General features: G+C 42.5%; 1 long non-coding RNA gene across 1 annotated transcript; it reads right to left on the bottom strand.

Moving 5' to 3' along the window:
* Nucleotides 1-344: 344 nt before the first annotated feature.
* On the bottom strand, nt 345-2225 carry LOC121715536. Its single transcript, XR_006033622.1, has 3 exons — nt 1979-2225; nt 1256-1370; nt 345-565 (listed from the first exon to the last, which is right to left on the bottom strand). It is a non-coding gene; the product is annotated as an uncharacterized LOC121715536 (long non-coding RNA).
* Nucleotides 2226-8392: the final 6167 nt, after the last annotated feature.

An 8392-nucleotide genomic window follows, 5' to 3' on the forward strand; every position in this document is an offset into this window, starting at 1 on the left:
ACCTGGGACTAGAGGTCCAGGTGAAGTGGTTTGGCTGGGGTGTGGTGATATTGAACCCATTGAGACTATACAGTACATTTCACTTTATGTGTATTGATGGACTGTTACACCTACCCTTTACTTATGCCAAACCCATTTCTGTTCTTTAAATATCAGAAAGCAAACTTACTGTTGATGGCACTGAACTTGCACTTGGAAATGTTTATGGAACTTTTCTGAACTGTGAATTACATTAAAACTCATGCCAAACCAATTTGCCTGTGCTTTCAAAAACATTTATACAAATCCGTCAGCTTCAGTCAGTAGGTTGAATTGAAGACCCAGATGCAGAAGTTAAGGTGATTTTTTACTTGTATATCTTGAGCATTACAGGTAACCACTGAATTTGTGAAACTAAAATAACAAAAACTAATATGTACTAAGCTAGTACATAGTCAATACATATTAGATCACAAGACACAGATGCAAATGCTGTAAATAAAGGTGAACAAAGTCCTTGAAATCAGAAGCTGCCACTGCTCAATGACGTCTGCCCCATCTGGTAGGATTTCAAAATGTTCCAGATCTGAAAACAGAAATATTGGTATATATGTCACATCCTTGAACTTACTGTAAACTATGAACAAGTGCTCACAAATTAAGCTAAAAAAAAAAAAAAATTATGTGGTAATCATAGACTGTGGAGGCAATATATGACAACAACGAAGTAAGATTTGCAGACTCACTCCGAATATTTATAATGAACAACAAACTCACAGAACACTTAGCTGAATGGGGACAGGACACGCGTATTCAACTATTGCACATGCCCTGTTTATGCGGGCAATAAGCAAAAACAAATGTGGTGTATTTAAAGTAATGTAGAATAAATATTTCTTGTATTTTTGTGTTTTCAGTGAAACAGTGTAAGCTCATATCTACACCCTATTGAGGTAGTTATTAACAGTTAGGCCAAGGTCCAGTCAAACAATAGCCAGCCACTGGTGCCATATTGTTTAATTATGCAATCTGTATCCAACCAAAACCTGCTGATTTGAAGGCATAATGCAACTACTTTCCGTGTGTGACTTATCAAAAGATGCTAATGATAAATTATTTTGATAGTTATTGCACAGATGTGCCCTGGACTGCTCAAAATAAAAGGCCACTCTAAATGTCTGAAATGCATTCATGTTTGTTCAGTATATGGTAACGATGTCTGGAATATACAACCAGTAGGTTGCTCCAATTAAATGTATGAAAAATGTCAAAGTACCATGGAATCAGTGCTGGAGTGATGCTTCTGAGTGTCGACTGCACAGACGAGAATTGAAGTTAGGAGTCCAGAGCCCTCTCCAGCACCCAGCCTGTCTGGATTACCTACAGGGAAACTTTGCATAGACAAGAAGTGTTCGTTCAAATTTGTGTTTAACAAATAAATGGCATCAATAAGAGTGTCAAACGTCAGTTATAACTATCGCTTGTTATCACAGCTCCATGTTCAAAGTATACGGTCAATGGTTCATAGCGGTTCACAATTTTGCCTCAGCTAGCCGACAACAAGCCTTTTAATGCTTCGGCTGAAGTTTTTTTTTTATCTTAAACGTGACAACCCAAAGACTGTATAAATTGTCAATGGACTAAGCATTCCCACAGAGCGTATTTACAAAAGGTTTTTTGACGAGAACATGCTTTGTTGCACCAGTATGTTTGTGAACTAACGTTAACTTTAGAGCTGTCTGTTCATTGACTCACACCTGGCTAGTATGACCAACGTTAAGCTAACTCATAATGGGAGCACAATGGTTTTCACTTACGTTAACTTTATTCAAGTTAACTAAATGTATGTGTGTGCTTCTGCCATTCGGTCATCATTTTCGACATTAACTTATTTGAGGCGATATGACGCTAACGTAGCCTAACGTTAGTGCCCACTCGATGCTAAATAATGCTAACATCTAGTGCTACGTGAAATAGTAGTGGAATGAATGTCACTTACCTGAAAAAAACTGGAACGAAGTCTTCTGAAAGTGTCGGTTAGTAGGCTTCAATTAATAGCTTAGCAAACCATTTTATGTCAGCTTTTTGAATAAAGATGTTCAGAAAGGATGTGGTAACTTTGTGTATAATCATGGCTGAGACGTCAAAGTTTCAGGGTTTCCACTCAGCTGGCAACGTCTGCTGCTGTATGCCTCGACGTCAGCCGTCAATCAAGCCGACCACGCCCTTAATTATTCATATATTGTATATCTAAATGTGATCTAAACTAATGAGTTAGAAAAAAATTCACCCCCCTCACAGTTGTCAGGCACTGGGAAACTACCGAAAAGTACAATAAAAGTCCATGGGACCAGGCTTTAAAAACATGTATTTACGCTGTGAAAACGGACATTTTAACATGGGAGTCTATGGACATTTGCTCGCTTTTGGGACCAGTCCCTAGCGGATTTTCGATGTATTGCAGTTTTTCGAACTTCCGGGTAGGCTTCATTGTTCAGATTAGAATGTTGCCGCTTGGTTAATATACCAGAGATATCAGAGCTCACATCATGTGTTATCCATCATATATACCAATATATCAGAGCTCACATCATGTGTTATCCATCATATATACCAATATATCAGAGCTCACATCATGTGTTAATATACCAGAGATATTAGAGCTCACATCATGTGTTATCCCATAGACTGTATATATAGAACTGGACAGTGTGGCTGCATTCTGCAGTGTTCTATGGAATTGAAGCCGCCGAGGCGACGCCATCTTGGAAAATTTGGAGCCAATTTGAAGTGCGGCTGCGCAGCAAAAGTTGAAGCATGCGCAGTGAAGAGGAGTCGCGGTCAGGCACGCCCACTCAGTTGCCACTCAGTGAGTTAAACACGCCCCCTTCTCCTTTCCACAACACAGGTCGACTCGGCGCCGAAGGCTAGCTGGCTGGATGAATTTTGCGGCTGTGTTAGCTAAACAGTACAAACAACAATCGGTTTGTTCTTGTCTGGTAAGTGTTGCGTATCAACTGAAAAGTTTTTTTTGTCTATTGGTGTTCTTAAATACGTCTTGATTATAGACTGTGACAATTTAGTATGGTGAATACTAATGAGCTAACAACAGAAATATGGACAGCGAATTACATGCTAACGTTAGCAGTTACATTAACGTTACCGTTAACGGGAGGCTAAGTTAGTCGTTGAAGTGAAGATTAGCACACAGCTCCCGTAACAGTCGATGCATGATATACTTGGTTTTATTAGTTGTTGCTGTTTTCAAATATCTCAATGTATGCCATCTCCACATGGAGTAACCATTGACTGTACATGGGGATTAATAACACTAGACATTCAGTACAGTATATGATGTGATAAAGCAACAGTATGATGTGATAAAGCAACGCAACGATAACGATAACGTAATGTGAAGCATGGACCTCATCAACCAGGTCCATCCAGTCATGTTAATGTAACTACTAGCCAGTTTGCCAGCGTTGCATTTTTTCTAACGTTAATGACAGACATCTCTTTTAGAGCTACTTCTGTGATGGTAGGTCGGTAGCATAGACTGTAAAAAATAGATTGGTAGGTCGGTAGTTGTAGACCGCATAAGTGAATGATCGATAAATGAAACGCCTGCATTAAACACTACGCCAAGAACCAGTCACTTCCCAGGGATAGCACACCGCATATTTAAATGTGTAGTTAACATTAGGTAGGCTGTGAAGTTTATTGCACACATATATTTAATTAATTGGTATTACTAGTGGTGTTGAGTGCCTGATTAGATGCTTTGTAATGTTGTAAAATTGTCTGACTAACTTTATTGTAACTTTCCTTTTTGCAGGTAAGATATGGGTGATGGCTAAATGTCCTGGAGGTGGCGGCAAGGTGGTCTCCATGGTCTACATTAGTCTGCAAGCAAGAGAATGCCTACGTGAAGTGGTTTGGCTGGGGTGGTCTGAGGTGGCATGTCCTCCCCCTTTCTCCAAGTCCCCTGACATCCATCTCCCTGACATCATCAGCCACCGTCACTGGATCAACCTGAAGCCCCTTATACATGGGACATGGCACAGCACCACTACGTTCTGAAAACACATAACTTTTAATAACTTGCGTGGCACCAAGAAAGGTCTGCCGCTGCTCTGAACCTTCTGTTAATGTGACCTCATTCATACTTGAGGCTGTACACATCCCTTTGTTTCTATTTTCTTTATTGATGTCACACAAACTAGATGTGTGGTGCGATGAGATGAGATGTGTGGTGCGATGAGATGAGACGTGTGGTGAGATGAGATGTGTGGTGCGATGAGATGAGATGAGATGTGACATGAGATGTGTGGTGAGATGAGATGAGATGTGTGGTGCGATGAGATGAGATGTCTGGAGCGATGAGATGAGACGTGTGGTGAGATGAGATGTGTGATGAGATGTGTGGTGCGATAAGATGAGATGTGAGATGAGATGTGTGGTGAGATGAGATGTGTGATGAGATGTGTGGTGCGATAAGATGAGATGAGGCCAACTATGATGCTAATAATGGAACTCCATAGGGTCCATAGAAGTTTGACATAGAAGAGGGAGTGGGGCGCCGTGAGCGCTGGGCGAGCAGATAGGCCGTCTATGGAAAAATAGAGTTGCCGTCTATGGAAAAAGATGGATGCAGCAAAAAAAAGCTGTTGACGACTAAAAATAGAAAAAGAAAGAGGGAAAAGGAGATGACATGTCAAGGGATGCAACAGCAGTTAAATAAGTGGACGGTGAAAGGCAACAGGTAGGATTTAAAGTGATGACGTCTGTACTTGGAGGCTTGCAAATATGAATGTTAACAGACTAATTAGCGTTTGTTAAGCATAATGCCGATTGAAACATAGCCTATTCCATTCAGATAGCTAGGTGGCTACCATGCTCATACTGCACTTTTAATGGCCAACTGCAAACAGAAATGTCATGCTAGCAGTAACTCATTACATTTTTCCATATCCTAACAATGAAGGCTCCTTGTAATAACTTAATATTGTGTTGTCAATGTGGTGCAAACAAACAAGGCTAGAGTTCCTATCAGCCTTATCCATTGTGAGCATTAGCTGGCAAAAGGTCTCTTAAAGTGGCAATGCACCATTTATCAATTCTTATCAAGTATAACATCAAGTTAAACATCAAATTGGCAGCATTTCTTTAAAAACATATTCAATAGACACTAATACACAGTAATAGTGTAAATTATTGGTCTTTTGTTTTGCTTTAGTTTGTGTGTTTTTTTTTTTGGGGGGGGGGGCAATATTGTTGTTGCATACCCCTCAAAAATGGGTAGTTGCGCCCATGGGTGCGATGACATGAGACGTGTGTGGTGCGAGCGGCTCTGTTGTTGTCTTTTGTTGTGCAGAAACGGAGAGAAACATTTATATACAATATATCAAATGAATGTATCTGTCATACGGCAGCAGTAACTGTGTTTTACTGGTGTTTTCTATGCATGGGCAGATTTCAAATCTCAACCTCCAGCCAGCCTTTCAAACACCCCACGAACATAGCTACTAAGCCTTATCGCTCAAACGAGCCTCAGAGTGAACGTGCACTACTACTGCCTTGCCTGTGTTGTAGCCAATGACTCGTCAGCCCCCTGTACTGTGCTAGCGACTTTCATACTGGATGCCTACTACTATTGCCTTGCCTGTGTTGTAGCCAACGGCTCGTCAGCCCCTGTATCGTGCTGTTACCCAGCTTGAGTGAATTGTACGTGTGACACCCGCCGGCTTAGTTGAACTATCCCTCTGGATTTAATTTAACACTGTCCCCTTGGAGTGCTAGCTAACCTGCAGGCTGTGATCAAGGCCCCCTTTGGTGAAGTGGCAGCAAGACGACAACGCACGCTCCAACTAGAGGTAGGCTGGCCTGGAATATTGCAAGACCGGCTGCCACGTGGTTGACCCTGCCTAATTGTCCCTTTTGTCTTCTCAACTAGAGTCCGGGGCGGTGTGGGCGCTGAGTTGGGCAGTGTGGCCAGAGACTCCCGGGACCGAGACAGTGCTTTTGGCCCTCACAAGGGTTCCCGCACCAGTGAGTTTACTTTTAAAAATAAAATTGTATACTTTTCTACTAAACGCTGGCCTCTGCTCGGGTTTCATTGGCGTTGGTGTGGTTGCTGGTGTGGTTTCAACCACATTGGTGTGGTTGCTCTTTGGGGTAGAAAATAACTGGGGCAAACAGCGCCCCCCTACCGGTCACACAATAACATCAGAGAGCTAATGCAATAGTCAGGGAGAGTGCAACCACATCAGAGAGCTAATGCAATAGTCAGGTGTCAGGAAGAGTGCAACCACATCAGAGAGCTAATGCAATAGTTAGGTGTCAGGGAGAGTGCAACCACATCAGAGAGCTAAAGCAATAGTCAGGGAGATTGCAACCACATCAGAGAGCTACAGTAAAGCAATAGTCAGGGAGAGTGCAACCACATCAGAGAGCTAATGCAATCGTTAGACAGGAACGTGTGAACGTCTGAGGAACGGCCACAGCCTTTACAGTACAGACAGGAGTGACACAGTCAGTGTGAGGTCACACATCCCTGGAGCCCTTCTCATAATCCCTGTGCCGATGCAGAGAGATAAACCTGTCAACACAAACACACATCAAGGCATCTGACACAAAGGTCTCTCTGCTAAGATGGTGTGATCAAGATGGTGGCTTTCAGGCAATAGGAGACAGATCGCTGTATAATAATGCACAGATCTGTCAGGCCCTTACAGAGCACACACACACTACATGCAACATCACACACTCCCTTGCAGAACACATACACACTACATGCAACATCACACACTCCCTTGCAGAACACACACACACTACATGCAACATCACACACTCCCTTGCAGAACACACACACACTACATGCAACATCACACACTCCCTTGCAGAACACATACACACTACATGCAACATCACACACTCCCTTGCAGAACACACACACACTACATGCAACATCACACACTCCCTTGCAGAACACACACACACACACACACACTACATGCAACATCACACACTCCCTTGCAGAACACACACACACACACACTACATGCAACATCACACACTCCCTTGCAGAGCACACACACACACACACACACACACTACATGCAACATCAAACACTCCCTTGCAGAGCACACACATACTACATGCAACATCACACACTCCCTTGCAGAGCACACACACACACTACATGTAACATCACACACTCCTTTGCAGAGCACACATACACACACACACACTACATGCAACATCATACACTCCCTTGCAGAGCACACACACACACACACTACATGCAACATCACACACTCCCACAGATCTGTCAGGCCCTTGCAGAGCGGCAAATGACCGATCAGAAGGTTCATCATATCCTTCTTGACACTTTAATAGAGGATAGCTATGAACAAAGTTGATGTCTCCACAGTAAATGTCTGGCAGGATTTGCAAAGATTTTGGCAGATGATTCAGGCCTCTTTGTAATTTGGTTTGTAAAATGGTGTAACACTGTCACCCACAGAAATGGGATGATTTTTAATTTGAATTGGAATTAAGACTTTTTTTACGAGAGTCTATTTCACTCATTAAATACGATCAGGCTGAAGACTCAACACTTTTATTACATTAAGCTGAGAGAGACGTAAATCCAAAGAACTTTTTATTAGACACTCCAAGGCATGTTTTTAGCCTTCTTTAAAACTCTGTGTGTGTGTGTGCGTGTGTGAGTGAGTGAGTGTGTGTGTGTGTGTGTGTTTTAATTAGACGCTCCAAGGCATGTTTTCAGCCTTTCTCAAAACTGTGTGTGTGTGTTTTAATTAGACGCTCCAAGGCATGTTTTCAGCCTTCCTCAAAACTGTGTGTGTGTGTGTGTGTGTTTTATTTGACGCTCCAAGGCATGTTTTCAGTCTTCCTCAAAACTGTGTGTGAGTGTGTGTGTGCGTGTGTGTGTGAGTGTTTTTTTATTAGATGCTCCCAGGCATATTTTCAGCATTCCTCAAAACTGTGTGTGTGTGTTTTTTGTTTTAATTAGACGCTCCAAGGCATGTTTTCAGCCTTCCTCAGGACGGTTTGTTAGTGTGTGTGTGTGTGTGTGTGTGTGTTTATTAGACACTCCAAGGCATGTTTTCAGCCTTCCTCAAAACTGTGTGTGTGTGTGTGTTTTATTAGACGCTCCAAGGCATGTTTTCAGCCTTCCTCAGAACTGTGTGGAGCCTGTTCCTCAGAAAGCCAACATGGTCAAGGCAACAATTGCGTGTGTGTGTGTGTGAGCGCACACATCCATGTCTGTATTATATATCTTTCTGTTGTGAGTGCTTGTGTGTATGTGTGCCTGCATTTGTCATCTCCACCCCACCAATGTGACAAGGATGAGGACGCACGCAGACACACACACACACACACACACAC

The sequence above is a fragment of the Alosa sapidissima genome, chromosome 8, assembly GCF_018492685.1.
Source record: "Alosa sapidissima isolate fAloSap1 chromosome 8, fAloSap1.pri, whole genome shotgun sequence".
Lineage (NCBI taxonomy): Eukaryota > Metazoa > Chordata > Actinopteri > Clupeiformes > Clupeidae > Alosa > Alosa sapidissima.